The sequence below is a fragment of the Sander lucioperca genome, chromosome 12 (genome assembly GCF_008315115.2).
Source record: "Sander lucioperca isolate FBNREF2018 chromosome 12, SLUC_FBN_1.2, whole genome shotgun sequence".
NCBI classification, from domain to species: domain Eukaryota; kingdom Metazoa; phylum Chordata; class Actinopteri; order Perciformes; family Percidae; genus Sander; species Sander lucioperca.
This window is the reverse complement of record NC_050184.1, coordinates 29,807,253-29,830,814: the sequence shown is the minus strand read 5'-3', so window position 1 is coordinate 29,830,814 and position 23,562 is coordinate 29,807,253. Positions and strand designations below refer to the sequence as shown.

Sequence of the window (23,562 nt, the reverse complement as noted above, 5' to 3'; positions counted from 1 at the left end):
CCGGAGTAAATATAGTGACTTGCACTCGCTCGTCATCTAAACCAGCAAAAGTGGATATGCTGGTTTTCCTAGCAAAAAAACATGTGAGCTAGTGAGAACCATACAGTAATAATAATAATAATAATAATAATAATAATAATAACTTATTTATATAGCGCCTTTCATGAAACCATATGAGGGTTTCAGCCACGGAGTAAGAGAGTGATGGCCGGAGTCTGGAGATGTTTTTAAGATGAAAAAAGGCGGATTTGGTGATAGATTTGATGTGAGTATGAAGTACACTAACCGGAGCTGGATCGCAGTGGGAGTTGCGGTGAGAAATTGCTTCCTGTGTGATCAGGATCACTATGGCTGGTAGTGCCATACTCACTGCACTTTAGTCTGCGTTGTGTGTTGCTGTTACTGACTAGAGATAATTACAATTAATATTTAGATATTTATGTTCAGACAGTGATTACATTTAACTTTAAGTTAAATAGTTAAATATAAATAGTTATATATAAATATTTTCAAAGAGGTACAGGTAGATATTTCTCTCCTTTTATTTTCTGCATTTTTGTTTTGTTACTGACTGGAGATCAGTAATATATATATATATATATATATATATATATATATATATATATATATATATATATATATATATATATATATATATATATTTGTACTTATTTAACTGTCTAGTAAAGCTCAAAGACAGTGTATAAAAAGTGCAATCAACATGTTTACATTTGTTTATTACAGTAAATAATAATCTAAATACTACTAAGTGTGGTAAAGCCACATATTTGTTTTTATATTTCTGCCATCTGCACTTTAGTTTGTGTGATTTGTTTCTGACTTTCATATGAATGTTTACATCAGGCTTGGTCAGTGCTCAATATACTACTGTGATTGAAGTAGTTAAATAAAATATGTCATTCATATAATTTCATCATCACATACAGGCCTGGCCTCCAGTTTGTTTAATCTATCTAATCTTGTGTTGTTCATACTATAAAGATTCAAAGATTCAGATTCAAAATCCTTTATTAATCCCACAATGGGGAAAATTCACACTGTTGCAGCAGCAAGGGATAAGAGGAAAGTAGAAAAATAGAAGACACGTTAACACACAATAATAAATATAGTTAAAGCAAGTAAATATTAAATAGTAAATAGTAAAATGTATTTACAGTAATTGCACAGTCAATGTTTTATTGCACGTTTCATCAGCCCTATACAATGATTTATTGCTTGTCTTTGTTGAATAATACAGAAGACAAAGAGCTTAAAAAAGAATCGCATATTAAATCGCAATCGCAATATTGGTGAAAGAAATCTCAGATTATTTAAAAAATGCGAGAACATGAGAAAGCAGCCTAATGTTTTTTGGCATTTTTTAAATGCAACATCAGGAGTCTGCCTAAAACTGAACATGACATGATAAACCGGAGAGCGCTTGTAGTTGAGAGTTTAACTGCCCTGCCATTTTTAATCACTGTAGGCGGCCGGGTGGAGACAAGCGACAGACTAGCTCGGGCTCACAATGCCCTGTCACTGCTCACAGCCAAACATTCAGGATGACAAGTGTCACTGTGTCATGCTGATATGTTTTCCAGAAAACACAGCCTGACCGCCTACAGGAATATACTGAACCTCTGTCATTTCTGCAGGCTCTTTATTGTAAAAGGTCAGTACAGACGCTGAACAGACAAGCACTTTATATCAAACCTGAAGTAGCACTTCGACCTGTGCTGTTGTGTACAGTAGCTCTTTATCCAAATACAAATCCTGCAACTACAGTATCTCTTGCTCTTGTTGGGTTTCACTCTTGATCATTCAATCTCCCATAAAGCTTTTGGGATTTAGAGAGCAGACATTTACACTCTCTGCCTCCTCCTTATAACCCTAGGTTCTCTTTCTTGGCACTTACTCAGAGAAGAGAGCAGGGTCCCTTGGGATCGCGCAACCCCTGGCGACAAGCCTCATTACATAACCACTGGCAGAAACTGAAAAATGCAGCAAATCTACAACAGCAAAGAAGCAGATACTGCCGCGATAAAAAATGCCAGGCATGACGTATAATATTTAGAAATTATGATAAGATATGCTTTAAAACTGCTGGATTTGCTTTAATATGGCATTCTTTAGATGTGACATAAATGTTATGCTGTATCCTATTTGCGATGATATTGTTTTTTTCTGCTTTTTATCTTGCTTGGGTGTTTCAGTTAATGCTTAACATCAACTTGCAAATGGAAATGAGCCTTTAGGCCAGATTTAGTGCATTTACATCACATTGATGTTAACCCTTAAATGGGCAAGACACAGAACAACACAGAAATAATAAAGAACATTAAGTCATTGTTATTTAACAAATCATTAGAGTTTAAATGCATAATAGTTTTCCAAAATATGAATAAACAAATAAAGAAATAGATGAAATTGAAATTTATTTCGCCTTGTACAAGTACAAATAAATCAAAGGAATGACTTGGGATTACTCCCAACTAAACAGTACAGTAGAAAACTATGCATCTATACTGTTACTGTACTGAGGATTTGCTGCCCCTTTAGAATACAGATAGAACTTAAAAAAAACATTCTTAAAATATCATATTTGTATATATAAGACTGGTCTCAAACCTTTATTTAAACAGTAATTTCGTAGAACAGTTAAGTATACCATTGTAACAAAACGGTTTCTGTGGCCATGAATAGTGGAAACGCTCCAAGTTAACTCAACATCTCACTGGCAGTAAAGCAGTTATGAGCATTTAGTCCTGTGACAATGTCTCACTTTGCATTTACACATGATTGATGTCTGTCCAGTGAAGCACATCCTGCATCAACTATCCTCTGAATTGCATAAAGATACAGATTCCTCCTCCACTGTCCTCAACTACTTGGGTATCCCTCCTATGTACCTACTCAGCTATATATCCCCGTTTGTGTGCTCCAACCTCTGCCCCATTATTAGAGTAATTAGTGGCTCTAGTAGAATAGAATAGAATAGCTGATGCTGCTGCTGCAGATAATGGACTACAACTAGAACTATGTAAAAGTAATTAAGAAAATCATCATAAACTTAGTCCTTAAAAGCTATTTTTTCAAAACGAAATCTCTTCAACATGTTGTAATGCTGCTGCAAGAAAATCAACACAGGAATAGTGACGTTTTCACTGCAAGAACACTTGTTCAATTTTAAAACTATATATAAAGTTGATCCCAGAGTGTGGGCACTAAGTAATATGACTACAGTACCTGGGCCAATCCCCTCTGTCAATGCTCCAACTGAAACGGAGACAACTGTTTTAGGGTTAACTAATGTGTGCTGTCCTTGATAAATACATTAAAAAGGAAAGTAAATAAAGTAAAAGGGGAATACTGCATATGTGAAAAAGTTCTATAAGCCTTTTGTGGCCCCAGAGGGAGAAATCTGATTTACTTCTCAAGTGACAATACTTGACGTCGGTTGAGTCTAGAGTCTACAAGTTTGACAATGAAAAAAATCTTGGGGTGTTCTACCTCTGTTGCCCGCTCCTCATTTCTGCTTGAGGCTAACGAGACTACATTAGCCGCTACTAGCATACACACATGAATCTCCGTCCAAACTGTCTGCAGTTGGGATGAATTGTGGGTAATGTAGGTGCCAGGCTTTGGCAATAAAGAAGAATGTTAGGAATAAAAAAGGACTATGTCTGATTCTGCTGCATCGATTTTGATCCTTTTTACTGTCCATTATGTGTCCGACAATGTTAAAGGAGTGCAATGCTAAATTGATGGAGTGCTCTTCTAAGTATACATAGTTGTCGACATAGAAATACAAAGAATGGGTTTAACCATTGGTGTAGATACAGACAACAGTATGTGCTTTGATTTGAACAATTAGCACCCTCTTCATTTGCGAGTAAGATAAAAATATTGGCTCCTTGTTTGTTAATTAGCACAGTTGACTCAGAGGACCAGGGCTATTAAATCAAGTTAATTATCAGCCAGTGCCGCATGAAGGAGAAAAATAACAAAGTACCAGAAGACACGGCTGGTAACCTTGGCAATGAATAAAGCTACAGCCAAGTGTGGATCAACAGGAAGATTGGCATCTGTTTGGGTAGAACCACAAAACCATGAATTAGACAAACATCCACAAACAATTTATTTTTCTCCAACGCCAGTGTTAGTTAACCCTGAACTCATCATCCTATCTGCACAATGGAAAGCACTATTGTAGCTTCGAGCCAAATCTTGAGTAATTGGAGTCTTACTAGGAAGGTCAGACAAAAGTAATGAATTTCTCTTTGCAGAAAGACGTGTCTTGTCTATAGAGAACCCTTTTCAGCTGCAGCAGATGAGTAATATAACATTGTTTATAGTGCACCCAGTGATAATGGCATCTGACTAATTCAAATACTGCATACGAATGTCTGTAAAGTACTAAAATGAACCGAAGAAAGTGTTTTTAACAGCACTTTTGCGTAGCATATTCATAATAGTAATGTGACAAGGACAAGAGAGTGAAACAGGAAACAGATAAGAAAGAAAATAACAGTGAGGATTTTCATTCAGACGGGTAATGACCTTTAAATTGAGTATCTTACATGAAAACATCCTCAGATATTTTTAACTTTTCAATTCCAGTATTACTGTTAGTTTTTGTCTAACAATGTTGGCGAGTTATGTTTATGGTCCTCCCGGGGCTCGCTCTGCTGATGTTATCTGTCAAAGAACAGTGAGCATTATAACCCTTGCAGAGACCAAAGCAATAATGACCAAGACTTTTGATAGTAATGAACAAAGCAAAGCAAAGAAGGGAAAGGAGAGGAAGCAGAAAGGTGCTATTCTTTTCCTCTCTCCAGACAGGAAGTGTCAGTCCTTCAGAGATTGGATATAATCTCCTACATTGAGAAGCATGGGGCGATTATGGTGCCCTGTCACCAGTAGTCCTTGTAGTTGATTAAGGCTTTTCATCCTCCATTGGGCTTAGCTGTGGGCCGCCCAGCACTTTGTCTTGTGACATGCGTAATTTCCTCCTCACAGTCTCCTCATCTTGATAGTGAGCTAATAGAAACTCTCTCCAGATCCGCTCCTAATGAAGACAGATCCTCAGATGGCAAAGCAGTCTCATTTATATTACCAGTCTATCAACTTGTTTTAAGTAGCTTAGACATGTCCCGTGCGACAAACAAAAGGTGGTGGTGGGGGGGGGGGGGGGGGGGAAACGCAAGTGTATAAATATAATTTACAGGGATTTACAGAGCATTATTTTTGTTTAAGCCATATCATAGCACTGCTGAAGGTTTGCTTGAGCTCAAGACAATGAGGAGATGAGAGGACTGTCAGAGGAGATTAAAGATTTGATCAGATTGTTGTAGATATTCACTGAGGGTTGTCTGTTTTAGCAGATTAGTTTAGGGTGGCTGGATAGTTTAGTGAATGGTAGGGCTGCAACTAAGGATCATTTTCATATTGATGAATCTGTTATTTTCTTGCTTCACCTACAAACATTTTTTTCCCAGATCTTAAAAGTCACATGAAAATGTCTTGTTGTATTTGACCAACAGTCCGAACATATGCAGTTTATAATTATATTAAACAGAAAATGGCAGCAAATACCTATGTTTTAGAGGCTGGAGCCAGCAAATGTTTGTCTTTTTTGCTTGAAAAATGACTCAAACTATTAATTAATTATGAAAATGTCTGCTGATTAATTTTCTGGTGATCGATTAAAGCTGCATTGGTAAAAAGCAACAACAAAAAGTATTTGAAGTAGCGTGATCTACCTGAAGCTCTCCCTCTCCCCTCTCTGTTGCACGGGAATATGCATGCGCAGAACAGCCAATAGCCAATAGCAGAGCTCTCTCTGTCATATAACCTGGGATTGGCAAAAGTTTTCCGCCACAGGCTTGATTTTCTTAAGCCTGAAAACAGAGCAAAGAGGAGATGCAAAAGTCTAGTTTTCGCACAGACCACTTGAATAACAATATGCTGAAATATTAGTATGGAATTTTTGCCCAAAGATGCCAAAAACAAATTGCATACCACAGCTTTAACTGACTAATCGTTTCAGCTCTAGAGGAATGTATATAAAATAAGTATATAAAATAAGGAGGCTACTTATATTCAGATGTAAACTGTACTTAAGCATCATTCCCAATCAAGCCAAATGCTATTTTGAGCTTTTCTGTGTTTTAATATGGTTTCATTTTTATCCGAGGCCTGGTGTGCGGCAAAATTCTTTTGTGTAACTTGACAACAAAAAGCAGGATGACAAAATACGTAAATGAAGCATATAAATAGCAGTTGATAGGGACTAGGGGACAGTGTAGGTGGATGATGTAACGATATATCAGACAAAATGTAAAGAGATAATCCTAAACAGGTTACCTCTAAGCTGGCCAGATCGCCCTTTGAGGTTGTATGTTTTCATTACTACAGTGTCTGACCTGAAACAGTCTGACATTAGCCTCTAATGATCCTGTGCATCCCACTCAATAAGCTTGAGGGAACAGACAACTCTCTCTGGCAGAGTCTCTGGTCTAGGGGGTTTGTTAACGTAATACAATCATTAATAATTCAGCTCAACACTGTAAATATTTGGGTATAATAATTGCAGTATGTCAGCTAACAGCAACAGTTATTTGCATCATTAATTATTCCATCGATAATTTTCTTGATTCATCTATTAGTTGTTTAGTCTATGAATTGGCCAACAATTTGTTCAGGGCTCCAAGTTAATTGCTTGTTTTGCCCAACTAACCCCAAAGATTCAATCAAACAGTGGTATAAAACAGTGAAAAGCAGCACATCCTCACATTTTAAAGACTGACACCAGACAATGTTTTCAAGCATTTTTTGTTATGACTCGCTGATCAGCTAAATGGATTAATCAGCTAATCATTTTAGGTCTAGTGTTTATGTTCACCAGCTTTAGCATTTGCAAAATAATCAAAATGTCTAAAGCATTAGGGCTAGGTTCAACATGACATCATGACTTCGCGTAAACATACACGCCCACTTTCTTAAGCCAAGTGGTGTGTTGTCTGTACGCATTTTGAGCTATCCACGTGTATGTCTATGCTGTATACAGCGGACGTAAACATAGAGTTTAACCGCCAAAATGGCATACGAATTTGCGTGTCATACATACGCCACTTCATGAGATCAGTCTGCTAGGTTAGTTAACCCTAACCCTACATATATATTTTATACTTAATAAGAGATAAGTCAAATGTCTGCTCTCAGAAGCGCTTTAATCCTCCCTGGATCGCTGTGAAAGAAGGCTCATCTTGTGCAATAGAATATTGGACTATTATTTCAAAAGGAAAGCCTGAAGCTCTTTGCTGTGAATGTTCAAAGATATATGATTCAGGAGGATATGGAAAGTATTTGACCTCATTCAGGCGTTCATGAAGACACTCTTTAATTTGTTGGGCATACAGTGCCTGAATGTTGGCCTTATTATCTTTGAATACTGAATATTGTGATATAAGCAATATGCTGCAAAATGCTCTCATTGTCTGATGATTACAATCAACAGAATATAGGATGAGATGCCTTCCAATTTTTTTACTTATAGTGATACGTGCCACTATATTTAACCACCGATATGACAGCTCATTCTTCGACTTCTTCAAAATGTAAACCTATGGATTAAAAGGTGTCAGAAATAAAAAATCCCCAGACCATATTGCTCACAGGTTAGGGTTCTGTGCTTTGTCATCAGGTTTGGCAGCTTAACACATTCTGGTTACTTACTAACTAACTTATTCTAATTTAATATTTGGGTTCACTTTCAATTTTGTTGTACCCAGTGATTACAAATACTTAAATCCTTTGGTAAAAAAAAAAGTATTGAAACAACAATTTGAAAATACTCCATTTCAGGTAAAAGTCCTGTATTCAAATCCTACTCAGGGAAAAGTACAGAAGTAGTATAGTATACTAACAGTATAGAACATGTACTTAAAATATCCAAGGTAAAAGTACTCCTAGAGAAAAATGGCCCCTGTGACATATCATTACATCGATAGAATTTGAATACTGATGCATCAATGCATACGTAGCATTTTGTTGTCGTAGCTGGTAGAAGTGGAACTAGTTTAAACTGTTTACAACCTAGGGATCGCTCCCCACAGGTTCACAAATTTAATCTGAAGAGTGTGAGATGATAAATGGGGTAGGAAAGTAGTTAAACAAAAAAAAAAGGTTGGAAACCACTGGTTTAACTTAAACAATGCATTGTATTTTATAAGCCTATCTAATGTTTTTTTCAGGTAAAATCTTAATCTGAAAAGTAACTGTAACTACAGCTGTCAAATAAATGTAGTGAAGTTTAAAAACGTCAATATTTCCCTCTGAAATAGAAGTATGAAATGGAAATCCTCAAGTAAAGTATAAGTACCTCAAATCTTAAGTACAGTGCTTGAGTAGATCTACTGACTTTCCACCACTGCATGTATCAAACTACATCAGAGAAGGTTGTTGCCCTTGCATTCACATTATGGAGATTCAGCCTCATTAAAACAACCTATTTATTAAACCCTACGTTGGGGCTTGCAAACTTTTACTTTTGGTTCCCCAAGTTGTCGCACTGTATGAACCAAGTAGCTGGAAAGCTGTAATTTATTTTTTAGCTTGTGGGCAAATACAGTGGTCTAAATTCCAATAAACATCTAAGCTGTACTATTACATGCAGCCCCATCACTCTGTTGGTGGAGATTATTCCAGAATTCAACCCTGTGGTCATTTATTTGGAGTGCAACTTTAGAGGAAGTGTGTTGCGTGTTGGACTTGCTGGATGCTAAACCCTGCAAACACATTAACATCAAAGAAAACTATAAGCAATAGACATTAAAACGCCAACAACTGGTCAATTTGTACAGAGGGAAGGCCACCACACAAGGTGGAAAATCACACAGGAAGTAATCTTGAATCCTTGGAAAAAAAATCCATATAGTGGAAAATCATGATATGACTTCCTGATGAATCTTCAGCAGCAGCACCCCTTTTTTCATAACTGAACAATGCTGCAGGATAGCAGAAGCCAACAGCACATAATGCATAGCAGTGCAATGAATGTATGAGGTTTAATAGATCGTGAAAATGGCAGTCTGATGACAGAGATGGAGCATTTCATTACAAAGCCTATACGGGTGGCTGCTGTTGCACTGTGATAAAAGACTAGCTGCCCACACAGTACACCTGGAAGGAGGAGGCATTTTGTTCCCACGATACCCTTAATTAGAAGTTTGGAGAGCCGGCACTCTTTTGGATCCAATTGTAACTTGTTAAGACTCATTACATTACATGTCATGCACACCTCTGGAGTAACTAGGGGTTAAGTGTCTCGCTCAGGGACACAATGGTTGATGTATCACAGTGGGAATTGAACCCAGATCTCACACACCAAAGGCATGTGTCATATCCACTGCGCTATCACCACCACACCTCTGACTCCTGGACTAGTAAGCTTCCAGTCTGAAACAATCTGTCTGTAACGGAATCTTTTATCCTCTCATATTTTATTAGTATGAATGTACATCTGTACAGATCATTAAAGTAGACATTTATCCAAATTGCTAATTGTCACAGTTCAGGTACAGGGCAACTGGGAGAGGATCCAAATGCAGACACCAAGGAAAAGGAGGTTAGATTAAAGGCACTTCACTAGAATCAATGGTCGATAAAAGGACTCGTGGTTGGCAACAAAAAGAGCAGGCAAACAGATCTGACAAAGTAAATACAGGAAGGCATTTCATAGCACTGTTTAGCAACATGTATGTTACTGTATACTTAAAAGGAAAATATAATCTTGCTGACTCTTTTTTGTTTGCCAAATCTTTTTTTGTTGTAGTTTTTTTAAAAGCGCATTTCCACTGCCAATGCCATTTTGTCATTGTGGGTTTGAGAGTTGCAGTTGCGAAATGTGTGTATAAAAGGCTCAAAAAGTCCGTAATGGAGCCCTCAAGCACTTTGCCAACTTCACAGTCGGACAGTCCTGAGTCCTTCTCGGACTAAGCAGTAGCGTGCGCCAAAGTCTTGTGAGTGTATAAGTGTATAAGGGGGGACATTGGAGCTGGGCCACCAATTTTGAGGAGCATCTATGCAAAGGCGGGAACGGTAACGGGTAGTAATACTATTGCGGCTATGAGTAAGCAGCACTGGCAATCTTAATACAAAGACAATGGTGCAGAGAGGAGCAGGGTCAGGTGTAGAGCTCAACAATTGCAGATATATCGGTGTCTGAGTATATGTTGGCCAGAACAGAAATTCCATGTGTTTGAGGCATGCTACTTTAGAAACTGTAAAGCCATTACATAGTTTGTTCACGAGAGAGCACTGACTGAGTTGATTTATCAACCAGAAGGTGCGTAGACCACATCCAAACTGTTTGTTTATGTCATGTGTTATATAATGTAAAATAAATCTGATTTTCTTTAAAAAAATATCAGTATTAGCCTCAAAAATCCTCTAAGTCAAGCTATAGTAGGTGACTGGCAGGAGCAGGAAAGTGAAGAGGGATGACCTGTGGACAGATGAAGAACAGCCAGGTCCGTAAATGTCCACAATGAGTATGAGGCCTAGGGGGAAGAGAGTCTGAAGCTGGAGAAGGTGGGAAACCTTTTGTGGCTAAATCAATTCATTTCAATTGAATCGCCGTGTACAACAGATTTGCTCGTGGGGGACACACATCTTTGGCGTCAAGTTTAACTTTGTGACAAACAAATTTGCGACCAATAGCAAGCCGCCTTGATGGTGTTAACCTTTGAGTGAACTGAGAGCCTGAGAGTGTTACACCAATTTTTATTTAACCTCCTCCGTTGCAGCATAAATTGCTTCCCAAACGAGGAATGGTTCACTGTTATGGGACAGGGGTCCATGGTACAAATACATATTTTGGAACAAAATGTCAAGTAGGTTTGATAAAAGAGTCATACAAATTTGGATTCAATAAAATGCTATCAAACCTGATCACTACAGAAATGTATATACAACATGTATGTCCTATAAAACAATACTGCAGCAGCTAAGGATTAGACTCCACCAAGTGATACAAGTTAAAATATTTGCTTTTCATCTTGCATTTTAATGCCATATATTTTTGTTCTTACAGCCAACAGTAGGTTGATGGCACAAGTACAAGTAATCTAGTGGAACGTCACAATATATCAAATGCACTCCATGCCATATACTAATATTTCTCTACATTGATAAGACATCCAGAGAAGAAAAGCCCAAGGCATAGTAGTGCTGCTGTGTGTGTGTGTGTGTGTGTGTGTGTGTGTGTGTGTGTGTGTGTGTGTGTGTGTGTGTGTGTGTTCTTGTTTAACTATATTCGTGGAGTCCAAAAACCTGGACTACAGTATACTTGTGGGGTCGGGACAGCTTTGTGGGAACAAAATGCTGGATCCCACAAGTTTAAAGGTCTGTTTGAGGGTTAAGACTTGGTTTTAGGATTAGGGTTAAGCTATGGTTATGGTTAGGGTAAGGGTTAAGTTTAGGCATTTAGTTGTGATGGTTAAGGTTAGGGTAAGGGGCTAGGGAATACATTATGTCAATGACGGGTCCCCACAAAGATAGTGAAACGCACTACGTGTGTGTGTGTGTGTGTGTGTGTGTGTGTGTGTGTGTGTGTGTGTGTGTGTGTGTTGTGTGTATGTGCGTGCTCCACGCTGCCAATCTGGGGTCTAGAATAGTGTTTGTATTGATTGAGGAAAGTCTACAGAACCACCATTACAGCCACGTTGTAAACAAAGACATGACACAGTGTGTAAGTCAGACGGAGAGTTCGAGGTACCTTGAGTCATGAAACAAATATGGTTCACAACAGCTCATTGAAGATCCTGGCCACGCCACGTCTGTGTTCACACATCAAATCTGTGGCAAATACTGTGAGTCATTAATGGTTTCACTAAAGCAAACTTTGGGCTGACATTGGAGTTTACAATAACTGAGTACATATTTTTTTCTTTACATTTAACATTTCTTTAGTTCTTGAGTTTTTTACTTCAGTTTAGAAAAGGAAATCTAGGAGCCGACACTCATTTGAATGTATTCATGAATGTTCTATGCAATAAAAAAAAATGGAATACATGCAAATGATCAACCCTGTCACCTAGAAATGGTGTTTACTACTCATTTGCCACGGCAATGTGTTACAAAAGAAATGTACTGCGACTTGGATTAGTTTCTATCGGCAAGGAAACAATATAAATGAACGTGTCTACAAAGTAGCAAAATGTTCATACTGATCCTAAACATGTATCCAAAACATTCACGGTCAACAATGCATCGGTTTTTCCAACAATATTCGCTTGCCTGATCGTTATTATTATGGTTAGCAAAGTAGTTGCTTAAAGTAAGGAGGAAAGGAAATATGCTTATTTGCTTCTTTGTCAAGAGTTAGATGAGAAGATTGATACCACTGTATCCTGTACAGTTAGGGAACATTTGTGGTCTTGGTTAAATATTTCAAAAGTCTACATTAGAAAGCATGGGTTTACTTTTCACTACCATCTTTCCTTAACCTCAATCAAACAATATTTCCTAACCAAACCGTAACCAAACCCAACCACATGTGTCATGTGATCATTGAGTATATAAGTATAATCTCGAGCAGACAGGGTTAAAATGAATGGGTATTTTTATAGAAATTCTCACTACAGGATTTTTTTAAAATATTTATGTATGCTTTATTTATGCCCGTCTTCAATGTATATAGTTTTTGCTTGGGCAGCCCACCAGATCTGTCTCTGTGTGTCTGCATGTTTGCAATATTAGTAACTGTTTTGAATTCCCCACTTACAGGTGTCAGACATGAAAGCTGGGAGTGGTAGACATGGTTTCCCATATCGCTGCCTCTGCATTAGTAATCAGGACTTGGTGTAAATACAGACATCTCATTACCGGCGAGCTGAAGTGTGGTACTGCAGAAGGGCAAGGACAATGACAAGGATTCTCTGAGTAATGGGCTCTAAGAGATCAGCACAGCATTAAGTGGACCTGCGGTGCACGTAGTAGCCCTATAGGCCCATTATAAAGCAAAAACACAACTAAGTGAAAGAACTAAAGCCTCTAATGGCAGTCTCCCTTTACAGTTTAATGTTGTTAAACACAAATCTGTGGATGTTGTTGAGGAGTGCATTATGATTGCTATGGTGAACTATTGACAAAGAGAGAAGGAGATGAGTTGAATAAAATAAAATATTATCCTGCATGCTGTTCTTTTTTTGCATTTTTCAATTGATTGTACGCCTTAGCTTATTTGTGCCAGCCATTCAACAGGGACCTGAAGTAACTTGCACTCCTGCAAAGTCAATATGTTAATGCATTTGGCTGAAAAACAATTACATTGTGCTTCCTCGTATATGTCCTAAGCGTCCTCTCATGCTTCACTCATATTCAATTGTGGAGATTGTGGACTTGGGCAAAACAAGGAGAGCATGGGATTGCAATTAATCATGTCCAGTGTCTGCCAACAGTGATACCTATATTGGTCTTTGAACCAGTTGTAGGAAGAACGCTTTTTGGCATCCATCTTTCTTCAAGGCACTGGCAGGCTAATGAGAAAATCGGATCTGAATGGCGGATCTATAAGCGTTGACTGTAGAGAAGAACAGGAGCAAAATGAGATTACCGTCTTGGTTCACAATGCTTGTTACAGGACCTGCTTTGCTTTTTTCAACCTGTCATGTCATAAACACTGACCAAATTGAGAATGTATTTTTACACTGTGTATGACTTTATGTTGAATTACAATTTTTCCAAATCTCTGCAATAAACTCACCCATCCAATCCAACTGCACATATAATTTAATATCTCCATGTGGCCCTTTCTGTGGAGCCAGCCACTGTGGCACACAAATTGTAATCAAGGCCAGGAGAAGTGCACAGAGAGCTGGGTGGCTGTTGACTGCAGGATTTAGAGCCCCGGCTGTGCCTTCCCACTGCTGCTGGCAAGAGATTTATGCCAGGCGCTGGTGTGTAGAATTAGAGCTAATCTGGAGTGGTCTGTTGCTGCTAAAAGGAACTGGCCCTAAAGTCATGCATTATGGGAAAAGTGGGGATAATTTTCATTTCCATGATTTTCTGCTGTAGAACTATGTAGAACATTTATCCTGAATACAGGACCTTATTAAGAGTTGTGTGTTCCTTGACTAACACTTCTCAATGAATCCCATTCAATCTGATGTTCATGGGATAATATTTTCCTCATTGCAAAGACATTACCTCATGTTGTCATTAGAATCCAAACTGTCCTTTTTTAATAAGCTGTGAAACTCTTTCTATGTTTGTTCATGGGAATATTTTTTCTTTTCAAGTTCCCAGACACACTGTAATTAATACACATAGAAGTGACTATGATGTTTGTTTGGACATTATAGCTTTATAGTTTGATTGCACAAAAGATTTAGTCTTTAAGGCACTTGGCTGGAGTCCATGAGCCAGATCTCTTAATTCTAAAGATATGCTTATACATATTCATGATGAGTAGTGGGCAGACCTTAACATTGACAAAGAAAGTGGGAAAATGTCTCAACTTACACATTGTGAATATCAATGAAAAATGCAGAAGTGGGCCCCTTTGTGAAACATAAACGCTTGTATTTATTTTGTAAAACATAAAAATGCAAGGAAAGTATGAAACTATAGTATCCTAATATATATGACCATAGAATATATGGCCAGAAGCAGCAGAAGCCCATAGATTTAGAGAAAACTTGATCCAACCTATAGATATACAGTACATGTGATGTATGCGAAGAATTTAAAGTTACAAAAAAACAATAGATCCAGGGTACAAGCGGCCGAAATGGGTTTCCTCAGGAGGGTGGCTGGCGTCTCCCTTAGAGATAGGGTGAGAAGCTCAGTCATCCGTGAGGAGCTCGGAGTAGAGCCGCTGCTCCTTCGCGTCGAAAGGAGCCAGTTGAGGTGGTTCGGGCATCTGGTAAGGATGCCCCCTGGGCGCCTCCCTAGGGAGGTGTTCCAGGCACGTCCAGCTGGGAGGAGGCCTCGGGGAAGACCCAGGACTAGGTGGAGGGATTATATCTCCAACCTGGCCTGGGAACGCCTCGGGATCCCCCAGTCGGAGCTGGTTAATGTGGCTCGGGAAAGGGAAGTTTGGGGTCCCCTGCTGGAGCTGCTACCCCCGCGACCCGTTACCGGATAAGCGGAAGAAGATGGATGGATGGAAAAAACAATATAATACCTGTTAAAAATCACCATCGTTGTCAAGCAAATGAAATTGAGAATATCAAATAACACAAAAAAATAAATCCACGTGACCAGGTTACTATGGCAACCCATTATCCACTGAGGACAGCTGTGTAGGTAACAGACAAACTAAGAAAAACAGCCATTAACGGTGTGATTGAACTACCTGAAACTGAGAGCAGCCTCACCATGTTCAACCCAACAGGTAACCAAATGTAAAGTCTGTTTACTTCATGTTTAATGCTGACAGAGCATGAATCCAACCACAAAAAAAACATCTGATTTAGCAATGTTACCTGCACCAAACAACACCAAAAAATTATAAGACTTTTCTGCTAAAAAGAAACGAAAGCATCAGCCGTTTCAGAAAATGCCTCAAAACGTCATGCGTTTACATTCAAGTGACAAACCCTAGTGCAGTGATCGTCAACTGGCGGCCCGCGGGCCAGATCCGGCCCGCCAAAGCTTTTAGTCTGGCCCGCAGAATAATCATGAATTCAGAAATGTAAAGAGGAAAAAATGCGTTCTGTTATTTAGCATTTCAAGCATTTACAGCAGGTAACATTACACAGGTAGAGCGCAAACCCAGCCCCTGTATTTGCATCTCTATTCACATGCCAGGATTCTGTACAGAGATGCCCGCGCTCCGCACACACAGCTGAGCCGAGATGTGTGTGCGTTAAAACACGCAGTAGCCTACCTGACTGGGAACGATACAAAGAGGATAATCAATGGCCGCTGGGCAGATCAACTCGCGCTAGTCTCGTTACTGTAAGTAGGCTACAATAAAACCTTTGTGAGTAAAAAGTCAATACTTATCATTGCACTCACCTGTGTAGACAGGCATAAACATGTAGAAAGCGATATTTCAATCTGCTCTGTCTGCTCAGTCCACCGCGCTGTTTTACACAAACACAGCTCTACTCTGCAAATAGAGAATTTTTACAAACAAACTAAAACAAAAAGTGTCTGTTTGTAGTCTTACTGTTTATCTTAGTTTGCTGGGAATCTTGAAATTTGGACAAATTCTTATAAATTTAACTGCTGGCTGAACGAGCCATCCTCTCCGCTGGAGCGGTAAATCTATGGATGTATTAAGACCAAAACATATACATGTGGCTACTTAATATGCACGTAAATGACTCGACCATTATGTTTGCGTTCTTCATTCTTGACGATGATGGTTGTATTATTTTGCAACAACATCGTTTCATTGCAAATGGGCATAGGTGACGAATGCATAGCCTGCTTATATGTCCATTCATCATTAAAGCTGGGCTTTTCCACGTCAACTTTTCGCTTCAGCCTCGTTGACAGTGACATTCTTACCTGATAACAGCCGTTTCTTTCTGCAAGCATTTTCCACCAATCAGGACGCTGCATACTACAACCATGTTTCCTAATCACAGACTTTAACCATCACTCCTCAGAGAACTGTCTCATAGTCTGAGATCTTTTTCTAGTTAAAGAGCTAGTTATCATTATGGAGTTTCCATGTTTTTTAGGAGTTTGCTCACACTAACACATGTAAAAATATATATATATATATATATATATATATATATATATATATATATATATATATATATATATATATATATATAGCATTTCGAACAAAAATAGGCGTATTAGGAAGTCCGCCCCCGGAGTGTCTGCTTAGAAAAATTCTGGCCCTTGGAAAAGTGTAGTTGATGACCACTGCCCTAGTGGTTGTATTTATTATGACTCAGCAGCAAATGAGGAAGTACTGTAGTGTGATGTTGTTATGAAGCCCCAAAGTCCAGTCAGGGATGAGGTTGGGGTGGATGGATGGGACAACAAAACGTCTGCCTTCAACACGGTCCATTTCTGTTAAATTTGGAGAACTTTGTGAAATTACCAACTGTACATCGATATGTGTTTCACTGTGCTTGTTGTATTTAACCTATATTAAGGAGGGAGATGGATGCGTTGATTTTATGATGCCAACAACATACAGTATTAAATGTTAATGTCCACCCAAAGCTGCAGCTTTAACAGTAAAATATGTGAAAAGTTCTTGTTTAACATGTCTTGTAATAACCCGTTATAACTGGAACCAGTTTGTTTTTTATTTGGTTGATGCATACAAATATCCTGTATTGTTGTCATTCAGAATAAATTGTTTGGCTTTGTTATGGTGTAAAATCCAGCCAAATCCCAATCTCCTAAAATTGTACTCCAATCCAACACTAATCAACAAATCTGTCAGTTACGCAACAAAACCGCCATATTTGCAAGCGTTTATGTAAAAGGAAGCAGTTGTTGATGTCATGATGGAAAAAGCCACCGGCACTGTCAACACTTTGCCTTTTTAGCTAAAGATTCAGGATTTTTGAGTTTCCTGTCACGTTATCTCACAAAGTGATTAAAATATTGGATGATTAAATATAATCATCCTGCCGAGAAGGAAATGTTCTGAAACTGGAGTCAACACAAAGAGGAACTAACATTACAGACGTGTCAGAGAGATAAAGGTACTTATTCACCAAGTTATTTAAATATTTATTACGAGCACTTTATCTCACTTACATGACTCTGTAGGTTTCGACCAAAACATCACACTGTCTGAGTTATAACAGATGTATTAGTAAAATGGATCCATTATGCTTTTGACTCATTTGAATGAACTCTGCCTGTCAAGAGGGACCAATTACTTCAAATGTTAGTTGAAGCCAGTTTTGCTGAGTGCAGCATGTGGCTAAGAGCAAAGATTCATTCGACACCTCATCAAATGTGTCTCCGTTATGAGGAACTCTCTCGCTGTGATATGAAGATTATTTGCTACATTGGTTAATTTACAAGATTTACAACAAAAACAGAGTGCGATGGATGTCATCTCTGATTAGTGTCAACAGGCCTCTAATGAGGATGTTCAACCTGTAGGCGTGTGGCAGCTCTCATGAACCCACTCTGTGATAGGCAGCAGCGGAGGAAGTACTCAGATCCTTTATTTAAGTAGAAGTACTGATACCACACTGTAAAAATATACTTAAGTATAAGTAGTTATATAGTACTATTGCAATATAAGTAAAAATCATGCTTTGGAAATGTTACTTCAGTAAAAGTATGTGAATATAATCAGGAAAATGTACTTAAAGTATTAAAAGTTCTTAATGCAGAAAAATGGCCATTATGGTATATCATTAGATTATCATTACTCATGCATTAATGTAAATGCAGGCTTTTACTGTTGTAGTTGGTTAAGGAGGAGCTATTTTTTAACTATTTTGTAAGGGACTGCAACTAATTATTATTTTATTATGGATTAATCTGGTGAATATTTTCTCAATCGATTGATTTTTTGGTTTGTAAAATTTCTGAAGGAAGGAACGAAGAGCCCAAAGGGACACCTTCACAATGCCTGATTTGTCTAACCAACAGAACAAACATCCAAATTATTAAAAAATAAATGAAAATATTTAAAAGCAGCAATTCCTCAAATTGAAAAATGATTTAAAGATTGTCTAAATAGTTGCCATTTAATTTCCTGTCAATTGATTAATCGACTGATTGTTTCAGCTGTACTGTACTTACTTTGTAAAGTAACTAGCAAATAAGGCTGTCAAATAATTGTAGTGGTGTAAAAAGTACACAGTTTCCCTCTGAATGGAGTGGAAGTATATAGTGGTATGATAAGAAAATACTCTAGTAAAGTACAAATACCTCATAATTGTGAGGACTTGAGTAAATGCATGTACAGTACATATAATTCACCACTGGTGATAATATAGTTTTCTAACAGCATTGTGGTTTTACACAAGAGCAACTGGACATTAAAACATTATCCAAAAACTTTTCAAAGTCCAAAGCCTGCAATAAAACTGTTTTACCGAAAGACATGTATGGCAGAAATGACTAAGCCTTATAAAATGGAAAGCTTGTTAAAGCATCACTGGGAAGCAGAATCAGCAGTTTGGAAAATAGGATTGTGTTGCGAGTGTGAGGAATCCACGATGATCAAGAAGCAGTGATAAGAAACAATGGAGGAATGGATATCTAAAACTCCTCCAACACAAAAGGAAAGCCTCGCCACCTGATTGTCTGTCTGTCTATCTGTGTTTCTGTCTGTCTGTCTGTCTCTGCCTGTCTGTCCAGAATGGGGACACTCCACGATGAGCAAGAAGCAGTGATAAGAAAGTACGGAAGAATGGATATCTAAAACTCCTCCAACACAAAAGGAAAGGCTGTCTGTCTGTCTGTCTGTCTGTCTGTCTGTCTGTCTGTCCCTCTCCTCTGCTGGGTGCCTGTGAATTTCAGCGCTGACGTATGCTTGAGCTTTCAGCTCGTTCTGAAAGGAAATGGAAGAGAAGACGACAGAGGAGAATGATTTATCCCGCCCTGTTCCTATAATGTCACACTAACTCGCAGCAGCATGGAAAATGAATTACCAAAGATAGAAGAAATGACAGTAAACATATCCTGGATGGTTTTCTGGGTATAAGGGGAACATTATCAGGTCTGGAAGAGATTATAGTACAAGGAAACTCATTTGGATGTAAAGGTTAAAAGTAACAGGCTCTGTGCTGACAGTCAGTCTCTTACTCTGTTTATTGGAGCTTCTCCAAGCTTTGCATCTTAATGAGATGTTTTTTTGTTTCTGGGAGAAAGTTAATGAGGAAAAAATGCTGAATGCCTTGTGCCATTAGAAACTTACATAATAACTTTTAAATGTTCAGGTATCCCCTTCTAACAGTAGACTGTTTCAGGTTGTTTTTTTCATGATGCAAGCTTTTGGGGCCTGTCAACAGCAACCATCAACAGTCAATTTTGCAGTAATTGTTTCTTTCCCTGAATTGGGCCTCTGGGGCAGTACTATCTCCCAGGCTGCATACAAATCCCACCTTCCCACCACCTTTGAAGACCCTAAATTGAACTATGGCCCGAACCTTAACCTCAATATCTGAAACCAAATAGCCGTTTAATTGGTGGATCTTGTTGGGGGTCGTGTCGTGTCGCTTATCGTGTCGTTCAGGAAACTTCTAGAAGGTTCTATCTCTTCTTAACAAGAGTGTGCTACAAAACACCTTGATATACTGCAGCAGCACAGCCAAGTAGTTACTGCAGAGCAGATGAAGCTTAGCATAAATGAAGGAGGAAAACACCGTAAAAGCAGGATAATGAAGTACAAAATGTGCTCCGATGAAGGCCACCGAGCCAAAACGTGAAAATAAGAGAAGCCAAAAGAGTTTGAGATCAGTAAGAGTGAACTGTCACTTATCATGATTTTGGATTAAAAAACAGGTTCTCTTTGACACATATGATTTAAACAGCATTCAGGTTCTTAACCTGTACATTTGTACTACCAATATACTGAGGATTTTCAGTATAGCTAATATGATAAGTCATTTACAATTCACCTGTGTCGTGGCACGTAATAAGCTACTGTGAAGGTTGGGAAAACTAGTTTTTTTCTACTGGATAATCACTAATGCACATATGCTGTGACTGCTGATGGAGATTAACACTCCAGACAGTGTGATATTACTCAAATTGTACACGCTGGGTGAAGAACTGGTGCTGCAAAGATTTGTCAAATCTGTTCTCTTACTGTGACAATGAATGTAGGAAACGGATTATTGCAGCGAAGGCTCCATTTGCCTGTTTTTCCCCCCAAAATGCAAAATGAAATGGTTCAGATTAAATTTTAAGTGGCTCAGTGAAACATTTATGTGTGAGTGCAGCTGTTTTCAAGAATTGTTACGGGGAGAATCGGATTGGTCTAGACCAACAATGTAAGAGTTTAAAGTCTTTCCTTTGTTGGTTGTTGTCATCTGCTACTATTCTAATCTCACTTTTTAGTTGTTTTGGCACCAAATGAAGCTTTGAATTTGAAGAGTATCACTTCCATTAATGCATATCCACTAATTGAAATCTGGTGAGGTGTTTGTGAAGGCTGGACTCGGAGGAGATCCAGAGGGTTATAGAGTGGAGCTTAACAAACCTTTAGCTAAACACAGACTGTCATAAACAATGAAATGAACGGTGGGAATGGAAGCTTCGTGGCACATAACAATTTTAAAATATGATGCCTCATATCACTCCAGGATGTCTGTGCGAACAGATTCTTTCATTTTCAATTCAGAAGAAAACTGTTCATCAGTTCTAACATTCCTCAAGAAATAATCCTTGAATGTTTCATTACATTCAAACAAATATGCATTCAACAGCCCACAAGCAGCAGAAACATGGAGCAGCAATTACTCTCTGACAGTGATGCATAATCAAGTGAGGCGTCACCAAACCATATGACCCGCTGGGGCGTCATGTCTCACTTGAAAATGATTAAATACAAAGATGGATTGGCACAGATCCATACAGACAAGCAAATAAAAGCGCACAGATATCAGTGTGTCTTATGCCCACTGTCTTCACTGAATTACATGCACAGTTTAAAATGACCGTCTGTCTTCATCTGTACATTGACTAGACCTACAGACTCCTCGCATTTGCTTATGTGTGTGGGAGGAACAACAGCAAGCCAAGTGGCGCGGAAAAGAGCGAGGGGGCTTGCAGAAAGGGGCTCCCAGCATAGACACACAGCTAAAGAAGGGGTCCATTGTATTGTCAAGTCTACCCCCATCAGCTCCACGAGGAACGTTAGCCTTGTTCCGGCTTCTAAAGCCTTTTAGTAAAGATGATTCATCTGTTGAGTCTGTGATCAGAGAGGGACCACAGCCCTCCAAAACGGGCTAAGCCTCCCAACAGTCGCATACACGCCGATATTCACAAGGAGAGGGTTTGTAAAGTCAGTATGTGCGACTGAGCTCAATCAAAAAAATGCCACCAGAAGATAAAGATAACCTGAACTGCTCGTACTTTTTTTTCTCATGTGACGATAAGAAGCTTTTTTTAAAGCACAACGACATGCATCCAAGTATCTTAATAGCGCATCAGATTTGTGCAGCAGACTCTCACAGACAGAAGACACAACACAGCTGCGTAACTGCCATACCACTCCTAAACCCCGCTGATCCTAATGTGACACTGTAAGAGAATGGAGACACTCTTACCTTTAAATCCTCCTGATACTAGTGAGTCTAAAAGTGGAGAAAATGAACTTCTTGAGATCTCTGATGCCGTCCAGTTTTTTTTCTTTCTTTTTTCTTCCTGCGTCTTTGTTTGGCAGCGACAGCTCCAGTCAGCACTCGCCTCCTGTTTGAACGCTTCTTGCCAAACCCGCCGCACAGATTAACAAAAAAAAAAAAAAAAAGAAGAAGAAAAGAAGAAGAAGGTGTGGGGAGTGAAAACGCCGGTATTAATTATAAGTGTTGTTAGTTGTGGTGGTAATAACGCGCCCTGTGCAGATGCGGTGTTACTCCCAGGCTCGAGGTTTGAACAAATTCCCTGCCGCTCAGACGCTGTCCAGTAGCGAGTGGTGCTGAATGAGACTCCAGGGGTTGCAGAGATTTCCTATACTTTTCCCTCCTCCTCTTCTTCTTCTTCTTCTTCTTATTGTTCTTCCTCTACCACTTCTTCTGTTTCCCTGCACAAATCTTCCCTCCCACCACGCAAGATTGGAAACTGATTGATTTTTATCCTACAAATTAGATCCTCACCAGTCAAGATTTTTCTAGCACTGACACGGCTGGCAATGCATTCCACAACAACATCAAAAAGGGGGACAGGACTGCGTAATGCTTGAAAAAGTACATCGAAATCAGCTGCATTTAAACATGAATGAACAATGAATTAAGCCCGAGGTCGAGGCTAATGCATATTTAATTGGAATTAGACCCAAAAAAAATATGTTTTCAGTTTAAAAGACAGCCTTAGTTATGGTTGTAAATACGTGGATTGGTGTGAAAGTCGGTTTGAAGCAGCTGACAAGTCATTTCAAGAGTTGTGTCATTTGTTAGGCTATATGCAGGCAGAGGATGATGGAGGAGCTCAGACAAGTGAAAAGAGCTGCTTGTCAGAGATATTGCAGTGATCACAGCCTGCAGTTGTTCAGATTTAGGTGTGTGCTCCTAGATTTTCATCACACCTTCCCTCACTGGCGGCCCTGTTGGCACTTGCTCCTGATATGTGCAAGGAATGATCTACAGGCTATCTGCAGTGGTGTAGTCTACGTGATACTCAGGTATACGCAGTATGCCCACTAAGAAAGCTCCAGGATTTCCATATACCCACTTAAAATGCCCAATAACACGGAACAACATACTTTCTATTATATTTTTGATATATTTTGAATTGTCATCTGTGTTTTTCTTCTTCGCATAGGCTAAATAAAGGTATTTCCACCGTAAATTGGTGCATAACAGTGTATCCGAATACAGGAAATGAAGTCTTTGACGCTCAAAATAACCCTGGGGGAGGACACCCAGACCCCCCACTGTGATATGCCCC

General features: G+C 38.9%; 1 protein-coding gene across 2 annotated transcripts in view; it reads right to left on the bottom strand.

Moving 5' to 3' along the window:
* LOC116062114 (metabotropic glutamate receptor 4-like) overlaps nt 1–22,876 on the bottom strand; it is a 219,031-nt gene extending 196,155 nt beyond the window's left edge. Inside the window, exon 1 of one of the 2 annotated variants that reach the window (XM_036007991.1) lies at nt 22,227–22,876. The gene's annotated coding sequence lies outside the window, so the exon portion shown is untranslated. The remainder of the gene's footprint in view (nt 1–22,226) is intronic. The other variant, XM_036007990.1, reaches the window with a different exon arrangement.
* Between the last annotated feature and the right edge of the window lie 686 nt (nt 22,877–23,562).